The sequence below is a fragment of the Trichomycterus rosablanca genome, unplaced genomic scaffold (assembly GCF_030014385.1).
Source record: "Trichomycterus rosablanca isolate fTriRos1 unplaced genomic scaffold, fTriRos1.hap1 scaffold_180, whole genome shotgun sequence".
NCBI classification, from domain to species: Eukaryota; Metazoa; Chordata; class Actinopteri; order Siluriformes; family Trichomycteridae; genus Trichomycterus; species Trichomycterus rosablanca.
In genome coordinates this window covers 84,857-96,613 of record NW_026947008.1, presented here as the reverse complement: position 1 = coordinate 96,613, position 11,757 = coordinate 84,857, and the positions used below count along the sequence as shown (strand labels likewise).

Below are 11,757 nucleotides of genomic sequence, written 5' to 3'. Positions count from 1 at the left end.
TTCATGGACTGGGGGTGAGGGGGATATGGCCCAGAAGCTAGTACCCTGTCAAACACATGTTGGACCAAGATCTGATTTGGGAATTCCTCTGCAACCAAGCAAAATCTAAAAGCAAGGCTCTGTAATGGGTCACTGTAATTGCGGCTGTAATTGTTTCCAAAAAGGTTTCTACACAGTATTGAACAAAGGTTCTGAATATTTTTGTGAATAAAAGACTTAATTTTGCAGTGATTTTCAAAAGACTCCAACAGCACAATTAAACTTTGAGTGTAGACTGATGGGTAAAAAAGGTAATTACATCAATTTAAAATCTAATCCACAACTCAGTAAAGTGTGTATTTACCTGCATGTTTTGCATACAAAACACAGATTTTTTTCAGTGCATATTGTATTTATAATTCAAAAATATCCTCACCTTCAATGCATGAGGGTCGACTTTGACTGCAGAGCTTTAACTGATCTTCTGGTCTGAATTCCAATGGTTCATCCTCACCTTTTAAATAATCCAGCTGTGTTATTTTCTGCCTTCCTGACTGCATGTCAGGATGTGCAATGCTGATAAACTCCTACCCAAAAAGACAAAATGCTGTCAATTAATGAAAAGGTGCTTCAACAAAATATTAGATTGGGAGTGTGTGTTATAGGTTACATTAAAGGTGGAAACATTTTGAAATAATTCATCTAGGTTTCATTTTTTACATTACAAAAACTTCATCATAACAGGGATGTGAAAACATTTTATATCCACTGTAAGGACCTTCTCTAAACTGGTGCTGCAAAGTGTATAATTCGCTTTATACAAAATGTATATCAACATTTTTTTTTGTTTAAAATCCCAACAATACTGATACATATAATACACTTATTCTAGTACAACACACACTACCATGTTATAACTACGCTACCATTTACAAATGATACAAATGTAGAATGTACAAAAACACCAGGACCAAGTGAAGTACATTCAGATCTTTATTCTACGATTTTACTGTTTCATTTACATTCTCAGTATGAAAATGTTTAAAAGTATGATTCAGTATTAGTGATTAATTGTTGCAGTAGTTGGTCTAACAGCAGACGTTCCCTTTCCCTTGACAGTAAGCCATAGTGGTGCATCTTCTTGCAACTAGAGAAAGAAAAAGAATAATTGTGAAACATTATTTAAACAAAAAAAATAAAGAAGAGCAATCAGCTGTTGCAAAAAAATGAAAACAGCAATGAAGAAAAGAGTAATGATCATAATACATTAATTTAATTAATATACTGCACACATTGTAAACCAGCACATGTGGTTTTTAAAAAATCACATTAAATGATCACACCAAACAGACTGTAGGATCAAACCTCAGGTAGCTGACATTGTTATCACAGTAATATAAGCTCCAGATTTATAAAATGTAAATTATAACTATTTTTTTTTTATTAAATAGGTTAGATTTAGCTGTTTAGAACTAAATGTAAACAGTTAAAGTCTCCTCTCAGGTGACCTCATGTGGGGTCCATACCTCAATGTTGTGAACTGTTGCTCTAGGGGTTAACACTCTTTTCGTTTAATTAGAATTAATCCCAAACCAAACCAAGAACACATGAAGTACTGAACTCACTCAGATTTAACTTATTGATATTAAAAAATGGATAAGTTAAGTTATCCATGTGCTTGGATAAAGTTAAGGTGTTCAGTTAAGGTCTTCAGTTAAGGTCTTAACATTCTGTGCACAGATATCCTGTCTGTTTATCTGTCAGCCTGTTAAAGATTCCAAATGTTTAAATGTTAATAAATGTATTTTCTTTGTGAAGTGCCTCCATAAATGGTCTATGTAGTTTAGGTCATATTATAATAATAGCAGCAGCAGGTCAAAGTGCTTTACAGGACAGGTCATTCAGTTCTGCAGCAGGGTGATCCAAAATACAGACGTATGTTAACATAATATTAACAAAGTCAAAATTAAAATTTTGCAGCGGCCTAGCCCACATTTTGACATTTGAATTCAATAGACATGCTGTGGAATCACCTAAAATCAGATCCAAGCTAGTCTGCCTGCAGTACAGACCTGTATTTTATTGCATTATGATCTGCAAAATTAAAGAATATTTTGTATAGTTTTGCAGCTGAAGACAAACCAATGTCAAATAGCAAAACTTCCAAAACTGGACTAATTGTTGACTTTAGTCCCAAATGATTACCAAGTCCCAAATCCTTTGGTATGTGGGCATTAAATTACAATAAAAAAAATCTGCATTTCATTATCTGAAACTGATATCTGTATTTGTTTATAAAGGTGATGTCTTCTGATGTCTGAAAACCAGTAGACTGTCTGATTTATAACAGATTTAAAGATTTAGAGCAGAAGTAAAGTTGAGCTAAGTGGAGCTAAAATTCCTCAGAAGCCACGTGAAAGTGTAATATCTCCAATATCCCAACATGACATTGAATTTTATTTTTTATTCATTTTTTAAAGCTACACTTTAGGAGCTGATTGGCTTAATCTGTGTCAGCTGGGACAATGCCTTAAAGCATGTGTATGATTCTGCTCCCTAGACTGTAATTGTTTTTTACTCGAACTAATCAACATCAGTGCCAGTCATGCTTTTAGTTTGGAAAAGTATAACATGTCCTTTTCATAACTAAACATAAACATGAAAAACAAATTAAAACAGTGTTTCATTTTTAAAAAAGTTTTAAGGTCCAAAAGGCACCAAATCCCAGGAATGACCCATGTGTGAACTACTCGACAACTTGATTCTGGTGGCCCGCTCTGTGAAGTTTTACAGTAAAACTGATACATTTACAGTTGAACCATAATAGTTCATAGTTCTGCTGTCACCTTTACAGTTCGACCATGAGCACAACTGTGAACTGTCATGTTATTATGACGCTCGTGGTCATCTCTTCCAGTGTTTAATAATACTGAGTGTGAAGTTGGTAGTTCAACTGTAAACATGATATTGTTGAACTGTGAAATTCAGTTTTGACAGTTTTAGTCAACTTACAGTTATAAAATAACTAATACTCAACTTAAGTGTATATGTGTGTGTGAAAAAATACAAAAATAAAAACAAATATTCAGTATATTTAAAATATTTTAATAAGAAACAGTACAGCACACATCTACACATTTATAATACTTCGAATGATACAAAATTAAATTTGCAACATTTATATTATCGACAGTCAGGGAAGCAAACTCCCCAGGGTAAAAAAACAAAAGTGACCAGACATAAACCCTCATGCATACAGGAAAAATATTACATTATATAATAATTTAGATAGATGACTTTGAAGAGCCATTTATTATGCTTATCCTCTCTGATGCCATGTCAGTCTCTGTCTACGGACACTTCACACATTCTTGCATGCGCACTTGACTTGAGACCGTTTTCTCAACCAACCGTTTCTGCCTCCTCACAGAACTGCATCGGGTGTACTGCACAAAATACAAATTTAGCGTAAGTTTTCAGTTATTTCATTCTCAGACAATGTGTGCTCTTGTGTATTTCTTCAAAGATGAACTTCCTGCCAAAGGTGTTATTGAGTCAGAACTCATTGAAGGGCACAAAAATCTGATGATGGAAGATGTCGACGGTTAAACTGTTGTAGTGAACTGCAAAGTGAGAAAAGGAAAAAAGACGTTTGTCAATCATTGCCCTGCTAAATCAATGATGATAAGTCATAAACTTAAAAAGATTTATAAAAATAACAGGAATATCTATATTATCCCTGAAAATTTCTAAAATGAGTGGAAAGTCAAAAATAACCCAGGTCTCAGCCTGATATATCTTTAAATTTATTAATTGGAATGTTAGCCAAACGTTAACATTAGCATCACTATGTTAGCTGACGTTTGTTGATTCTTAATCTGCTTTTTAAATGCTTTGTAATGCTTGCAACATGTTAAGACTGTTGCAATTACTTAGATTGTCGTGCTGTTATAGTGCTGAACTGCACCATAATAAACAAATGCTTCTGATATTTCTTATGAGACAATTCATCTTTGATGTCATATCTATACACGTATCTTTTCACATAAAATTAAATAAGCTTCTACAAAGTATTTAATAAAGAATAAATGTATTTGTGAATAAGCTATTTATAAGACTCCAAAAGCACAATTACACTTTGAGGGTAGGTTGATGGGTAAAAAAGATAATTATAGCGATACAAAACCTGATCTTCTGGTCTGATTTCCAACGGTTCATTATGATCATTTAAATAATCCTACTATGTTAGTTCCTGCCTTCCTGACTGCATGTCAGGATGTGCAATGCTGATGGACTCCTACCCAGTTAATCAAAATGTCCTTCAACAAAGTATTAGATTAGTAGTGTGTGTATTTATTTTTATCCAAAAACCTGCCAAAAAAACGTTTGATTTTAGATTGATATTTAATTGAAAAAAATTGGTTAAGTTTTGAAATGATTTAACTAGGTTTCTTTTTTTACATTACAAAAACTGGGCATTATAACAGGGATGCAAGGACATTTTATATCCACTGTTAGGACATTCTCTAAACTGGTGCTGCAAAGTGTATAATTATCTTTATATGATAGATTTATTACACCTGTTACCATGATTTAATAACTAGAAGGTGTAGCCCAGCACTAATGCCCACAAGCTATATAGGCATAGTTTTTTTTTCTTTACATGAATGTTTAAAAATTATGTTGTTCTTTTTCTATTCTCTGTGTGCAATATTATGTTTAAACACTGTAACATATACTTATTAAAACGTAAAAACACCGTAAAATTTTTTAAAGATACATTTTACAAGCTTGAATATTTTAAATTTCTCAGTCACTTTAGCATTAATCTCTTTCAAAAAATTCACTGTCCATTTGATTAGCTTCATCTACTATATGAATTAGATGCGTGTGTGGTTATACAATCGTTTGTTGTTCTGTGTACTCACCATTCCACACATTCCATTCATAAAAGAAACTCCCCCACTGAGTTTATGTTCTGAACCATTCTAATAACTGCAATGACACAAACATGGTAATGACATGATGGTAGTGTGTGTTGTTCTGGTATGTGTGTAGCAGGTGCCGCCGTGCTGTTTGGATCCTTTACCCACTTAGCATTGGCTGTAGCTGTAGCTAGAGCTGTTCTTCCATGCACAATGATATTTTCTCTCTAGTTATTTATCAACAATTTCTGACACTTTCTGATAAGATAATGCTGTTGGCACCTATCTTGCCTTAGCATTAAGGTGTTTAATATCCCAACAACACTGCTACATCTAATTTGCTCATTCTAATACAACACACACTACCATGTTATAACTACGCTACTACCATTTACAAATCTAGAATGTACAAAAACACCAGGACCAAGTGAAGTACATGCAGATCTTTATTCTACGATTCTACTGTTTATTTTACATTTGCAATGTAAAAGCTGAATGTTTCTCAGTTTAAAAGTGTGATTCAGTATTCGTGATTAACTGTTGCAGAGGTTGGTCTGGCAGCAGTTTTTGTTCCAACATTCAGCCATTTTGACGCATGACCTTGAATCTAGAGAAAGAAAAAAAGTCTTTATAAACCATAGATCATATTTTAAAGTCATGTAGCTCATGTCATCATTTAGCAAACCTTTTAAAAAAATATTTTGGGTAGTTTGGTGCACCAGTCTGTCATAGCTGAGATCCGGGTTCAAATCTCAGGGGTGCTTTTGGTCGGCCATGCAGGCAGCTACGTGACTTTTTAAAGGCAAATTTTTAAAGGAAGGGGGGGGGGGGGGGGGGGGGGTTATTGCTCTGAACAGCATAGCCATTAGGAGGTGCATTTTTCAGTACACTCTCAGTGCCAAGTCCAAGATTAGATACAAATAGGAGGATTGTGTCAATTTTTACAGGGCAGCACGGTGGCTAAGTGGGTAGCACTGTCGCCTCACAGCAAGAAGGTTCTGGGTTCAATCCCCAGGTGGGGCGTTCCGGGTCCTTTCTGTGTGAAGTTTGCATGTTCTCCCCCTGTCTGCGTGGGTTTCCTCCGGGTGCTCCGGTTTCCTCCCACAGTCCAAAAACATGCAGCCAGGCTAATTGGAGACACTGAATTGTCCTATAGATACCAAGCCTCTAGGATGCATAAACCAGTGCATTGTAGTGCCGGTCCCAAGCCCAGATAAATAGGGAGGGTTGTGTCAGAACGGGCATCCGGCATAAGAACTGTGCCAAATCAATAATGCGGATCATGATCCTCCTGCAACCCCTAAACGAGAGCAGCCAAGGAAATAAATAGAACATCATGTTTTTACACACTTTGGTTACATTCATGACAGGACAGGTAATTACTGGTTACACAAAATTAATCAGTTCAGGTCTATAATGTCACACAGTTATGGACAATTTTGTATGTTAATCATAATAGATCTTAATAGATTCATTGTATTAATAAACTGCACATATTGTAATCCAGCACATGCGGTCAAACAGACTAGGCGATCAAACCTCATGCACCTGACATTGTTATAACAGTAAAATAAGCTTCAGATTTATGAAATCTGAATTATAATTTTATCATTTAATGAAATTGGTTTGATTTAGCTGTTTAGAACTTACTCATATTAGAAAATGAAATGGTTAACATTGTGCCTAGAATATGGTACATTCAGGCCTATTGCTAAGGCTTTTGGTCCTTTATTCCCACACTTGCATTTTAATGTTTTACTTTAACACTTTCTACATACCAACTTCACACACACACACACTTTTCTAAGCTACATCTTTACATACACACTCACACATCAACACAGGAATCTAAAACCTGGCTCTCACACACTCATCTTGATTATATATACTGTATATTGCCAAAAGTATTCACTCACCCATCAAAATTCAGGTGTTCCAATCACTTCCATGGCCACAGGTGTATAAAACCAAGCACCTAGGCATGCAGACTACTTCTACAAACATTAGTGAAAGGATGGGTCGGTCTCAGGAGCTCAGTGAATTCCAGTGTGGTACCATGATTGGATGCCACCTGTGCAACAAGTCCAGTCGTGAAATTTCCTCACTACTAAATATTCCACAGTCGACTGTCAGTGGTATTATAACAAAGTAGAAGTGATTGGGAACGACAGCAACTCAGCCACAAAGTGTTAGAGCCACGTGAAATGACAGAATGGGGTTACAGCTGAGGCACATAGTCACCAACTTTCTGCACAGTCAGTCGCTACAGACCTCCAAACTTCATGTGGCCTTCAGATGAGCTCAAGAACAGTGTGTAGAGAGCTTCATGGAATGGGTTTACATGGCCGAGCAGCTGCATCCAAGCCTTACATCACCAAGCGCAATGCAAAACGTCGTATGCGACACCACTGGACTCTAGAGCAGTGGAGACGTGTTCTCTGGAGGGAAAATCACGCTTCTTTGTCTGGCAATCTGATGGACGAGTCTGGGTTTAGCGGTTGCCAGGAGAACGGTACTTGTCTGACTGCATTGTGCCAAGTGTAAAGTTTGGTGGAGGGGGGATTATGGTGTGGAGATGTCTTTCAGGAGTTGGGCTCGGCCCCTTAGTTCCAGTAAAAGGAACTCTTAATGCTTCAGCATACCAAGAGACTTTGGACAATTTCATGCTCCCAACTTTGTGGAAACAGTTTGGGGATGGCCCCTTCCTGTTCCAACATGACTGCGCACCAGTGCACAAAGCAAGGTCCATAAAGACATGAATGAGCGAGTTTGGTGTGGAAGAACTTCACTGGCCTGCACAGAGTCCTGACCTCAACCCGATAGAACACCTTTGGGATGAATTAGAGCGGAGACTGCGAGCCAGGCCTTCTTGTCCAACATCAGTGTCTGACCTCACAAATGCGCTTCTGGAACAATGGTCAAAAATTCCCATAAACACACTCCTAAACCCTGTGATAAGCTTTCCCAGCAGAGTTAGCTGTTATAGATGCAAAGGGTGGGCCGACATCATATTAAACCCTATGAATTAAGAATGGAATGTCACTCAAGTTCATATGCGTGTGTGAAGGCAGACAAGCGAATACTTTTGGCAATATAGTGTATATACATATATACTGTATATTTATATATATATAGTGAGAGAGAGGGGGGGTACATACAACCAGTGGCCATAAACATTGATTGCCTAGTGCATGCGTCTTCTCCACCACTGCAAGTTTGAACAGTCTTTGTACTTTCATAAGCATTGGACTTGTAACATTGAAGAGCAGAACCTGTAACAGAGTTAGCACAAAAGAAATGGATATACTTGTAGTTTTTGTTCAAACCATTAAGTATCAGATTGCAGAGAATTTTGAGAGAATAAATTGATCACATTCACCAGGCAGGAAGTTTATGGCAAGGTTTCAATTTAGAGTACTTAATCCATACAAACATGCTTTTGAAGGTTAAAATTACAGCCAAAAAATTGGGTAGAGAATCAAATAAAACTTCTAGTTAAAGCAAAAGTGTTTTCTAAGTGTGTTATAGAGTATTAACAAAATGTCTTATAGAAAAGGTACTCAAGTACTGCATTAGTTTTTAGCTTTTGAAGCCGATAGGCCCAAATATAAGTCTATTGGGACTTCATTATTAAAGCTTAAATTTAAGCACATTTAAAGCTTAAATCACTTACCTCCCACTAAAAGCAGGGAAAGAACCAGAGTCACAAGCAGGAGCTTCATGATTCTGTAACATGAAAAGAATGAACAGTGATGTTCCTTTTTGCAGACAAAGTTCTGATGTTCCTCATTACTAACTACATGTTTAACATAAAAATAACACAGTTTACTCAGTACCAATTGCATGAACACTTTAAATGTGTGTGTGTGTGTGTATATATATATATTATGGCAAGCCAAAAAGGAAGTATATAGCAAACGCTGATATATATAAGTTGAAACTTGATATATATAAATTGAAACTTGATATATATAAATCGAAACCTGATATACATTAATTGAAACTTGATATATATAAATTGAAACTTGATATATATAAATCGAAACCTGATATATATAAATTGAAACTTGATATATATAAATTGAAACCTGATATATATAAATCGAAACTTTATATATATAAATTGAAACCTGATATATATAAATCAAAACCTGATATATATATAATTTGAAACTTGATATATATAAATTAAAACTTGATATATATAAATCGAAACCTGATATATATCAATCGAAACCTGATATATATAAATCGAAACCTGATATATATAAATTGAAACGCTGATATATATACATTGAAACCTGATATATATAAACTAAAACTTAAGTACCCCCATGCACAATGCAAGCAAAAGGGTTTGTGTAACTTTGGTCATTAATTTTTCACTTCAAATACCAAAATTGAAAAGGTTTCAGTCTTCAGTTTCGTTTCAAATAACAAACAAACACACATTGATAGTAATAACGTGACAACATGATCTGACTGTTGTGATTTTTGTGTATAAAACTAACATGACCACGTTACAACGTCCAGTACAAAAATCGCTTCCCCACATTGTTTTTTTTTTTGCAGAGCAAATATGTGCACGTCACAAATACAAACACAAAAGTCAGGACAACAGGACGCGTCGTTATTATGACTTTTTTAATACTTGTGCTTGCTTTACACTGTCTACATAATATTATAAGCATGTAAGCGCGTGCAGGCGCATGCGCGTTTATTTTTGATTGAACTGATATAAATGCTGATTTCGGAAAATTAAAATACAAGTTGTTCACAATGTGTGTTTGTTGTTATTTGAGAACAAACTGAAAACTGAAACCTTTTCAACTGTTTCGAATTATATATCTCAAGTTTCCATTTATATATATATCAGGTTTCAATTGATATATATCAGGTTTCAATTTATATATACAGTATATCTCAAGTTTCAATTTATATTGAAACCTTATATATATATATGGTTTCAATTTATATATATCAGCATTTGCTTTATATTTCCTGTTTGGTTTGCCCTAATATATATATATATATATATATATATATATATATATATATATATATATATATATATATACTGATCAGCCATAACATTAAAACCACCTCCTTGTTTCTACACTTACTGTACATCTGTCAATGTTATCAGTTCCACTTAACATAAAAAAGCACTTTGTAGTTCTACCTTTACTGACTGTAGTCCATCTGTCTCTCTACATGCTTTGTTAGCCTCCTTTCATGCTGTTCCTCAATGGTCAGGACCACCACAGAGCAGGTATTATTTAGGTGGTGGATCATTCTCAGCACTGCAGTGACACTGACATGCTGGTGGTGTGTTAGTGTTTGTTGTGCTGGTATGAGTGGACAAAACACAGCAGTGCTGCTGGGGTTTTTAAACACCTCACTGTCACTAGCGGAACTAAGAATAGTCAACCAACCAAAAATATCCAGACAACAGCACCACATGGGCAAAGTCCTGTGACCACTGATGAATGTCTAGAAGATGACCAACTCAAACAGCAGCAATAGATGAGCGATCGTCTCTGACTTTATTTACTGAATTTAAAAACTCCAGCAGTGCTGCTGTGTCTGATCCACTCATACCAGCACAACACACACTAACACACCACCACCATGTCAGTGTCACTGCAGTGCTGAGAATGATCCACCACCTAAATAATACTCTGTGGTGGTCCTGTGGGGGTCCTGATCATTGGAAAACAGGGTGAAAACAGGCTAAAAAAGTATGTAGAGAAACAGATGGACTACAGTCAGTAATTGAAGAACTTCAAAATGCTTTTATATGGTAAGTGGAGCTGATAAAATGTACAGTGAGTGTAGAAACAAGGAGGTGGTTTTAATGTTATGGCTGATCAGTGTATATATATATATATATATATATATATATATATATATATATATATATATATATTTATATACAAAATAAATAAATGAAGGCATTCTATTCGATTAATTTATTTAAAAAAAACTCCATGTATCATTCATTATTTAATTAATAATTAATCCACAGTAATTATAAACTAAATATGATTTGGTAAATGCAAGCACATTTCTCTTTCACAATTCCCCCAAATGAACAAATGCTGAAGCAATCACAGTAATCTCTTTTTGTAGTAGTACTAAATAACAGTAATGAATAAAGTGTTTGATTATGTTTGTAAGTCACTTTTAAAAGACTACAAAAGAATGTTTACACTTTGTACACTGATTTATAAAAATGGCAATTATATCCATTCAATATCAATACACAACACAGTAAAGTGTGAAAAAAGACAAAAGGTCTAAAAAACTTTCTAAATCCAGTATATTTAGCTGTATGTTTTGCAAAAAAATTCCAGTTTTTCCAGTACATATTGTATGTATAATGTAAAATATCCTCACCTTCAGAGTTTCACCAGCACTGTATGAGGGTTGACTTTTACTGCAGAGCTTGAACTGAATCTTCTGGTCTGAATCCCACTGGTTCATCACCTTTTAAATAATCCTGCTATGCAAGTTCCCGCCCTCCTGATTAGACAGACAAGCAAACAGACAGACTGACAGATAGATAGATTTAACTTTATTGTCATTGCTTAGTACAAATACAAGGATTTTGTGTTGTGTGATTATTAACAATAATTTGCAGTGTATCATCTTCACTGTATACAATCATGTACTGTAAATATTATTTTAATTAATTCATTAACTAATTAATGTTTAAGATTTAGCTGCCTACAACCCAGTCTAACCAGTTAAAATCTCTTCTCAGGTCACATGATGTGGGATCCCGACTCCAATATTGTGAACAGTTGCTCTAAAGGTTAACACTTTCTTTTTTTCATTACAGTCTTTAGAG

The 11,757-nt window shown here is 35.1% G+C and overlaps 1 long non-coding RNA gene across 1 annotated transcript; it reads right to left on the bottom strand.

Annotated features, from left to right (window-relative positions):
- Positions 1–5,337: 5,337 nt before the first annotated feature.
- On the bottom strand, positions 5,338–11,415 carry LOC134306016 (uncharacterized). Its single transcript, XR_010008884.1, has 4 exons — positions 11,304–11,415; positions 8,578–8,630; positions 8,063–8,176; positions 5,338–5,511 (listed from the first exon to the last, which is right to left on the bottom strand). It is a non-coding gene; the product is annotated as an uncharacterized LOC134306016 (long non-coding RNA).
- Positions 11,416–11,757: the final 342 nt, after the last annotated feature.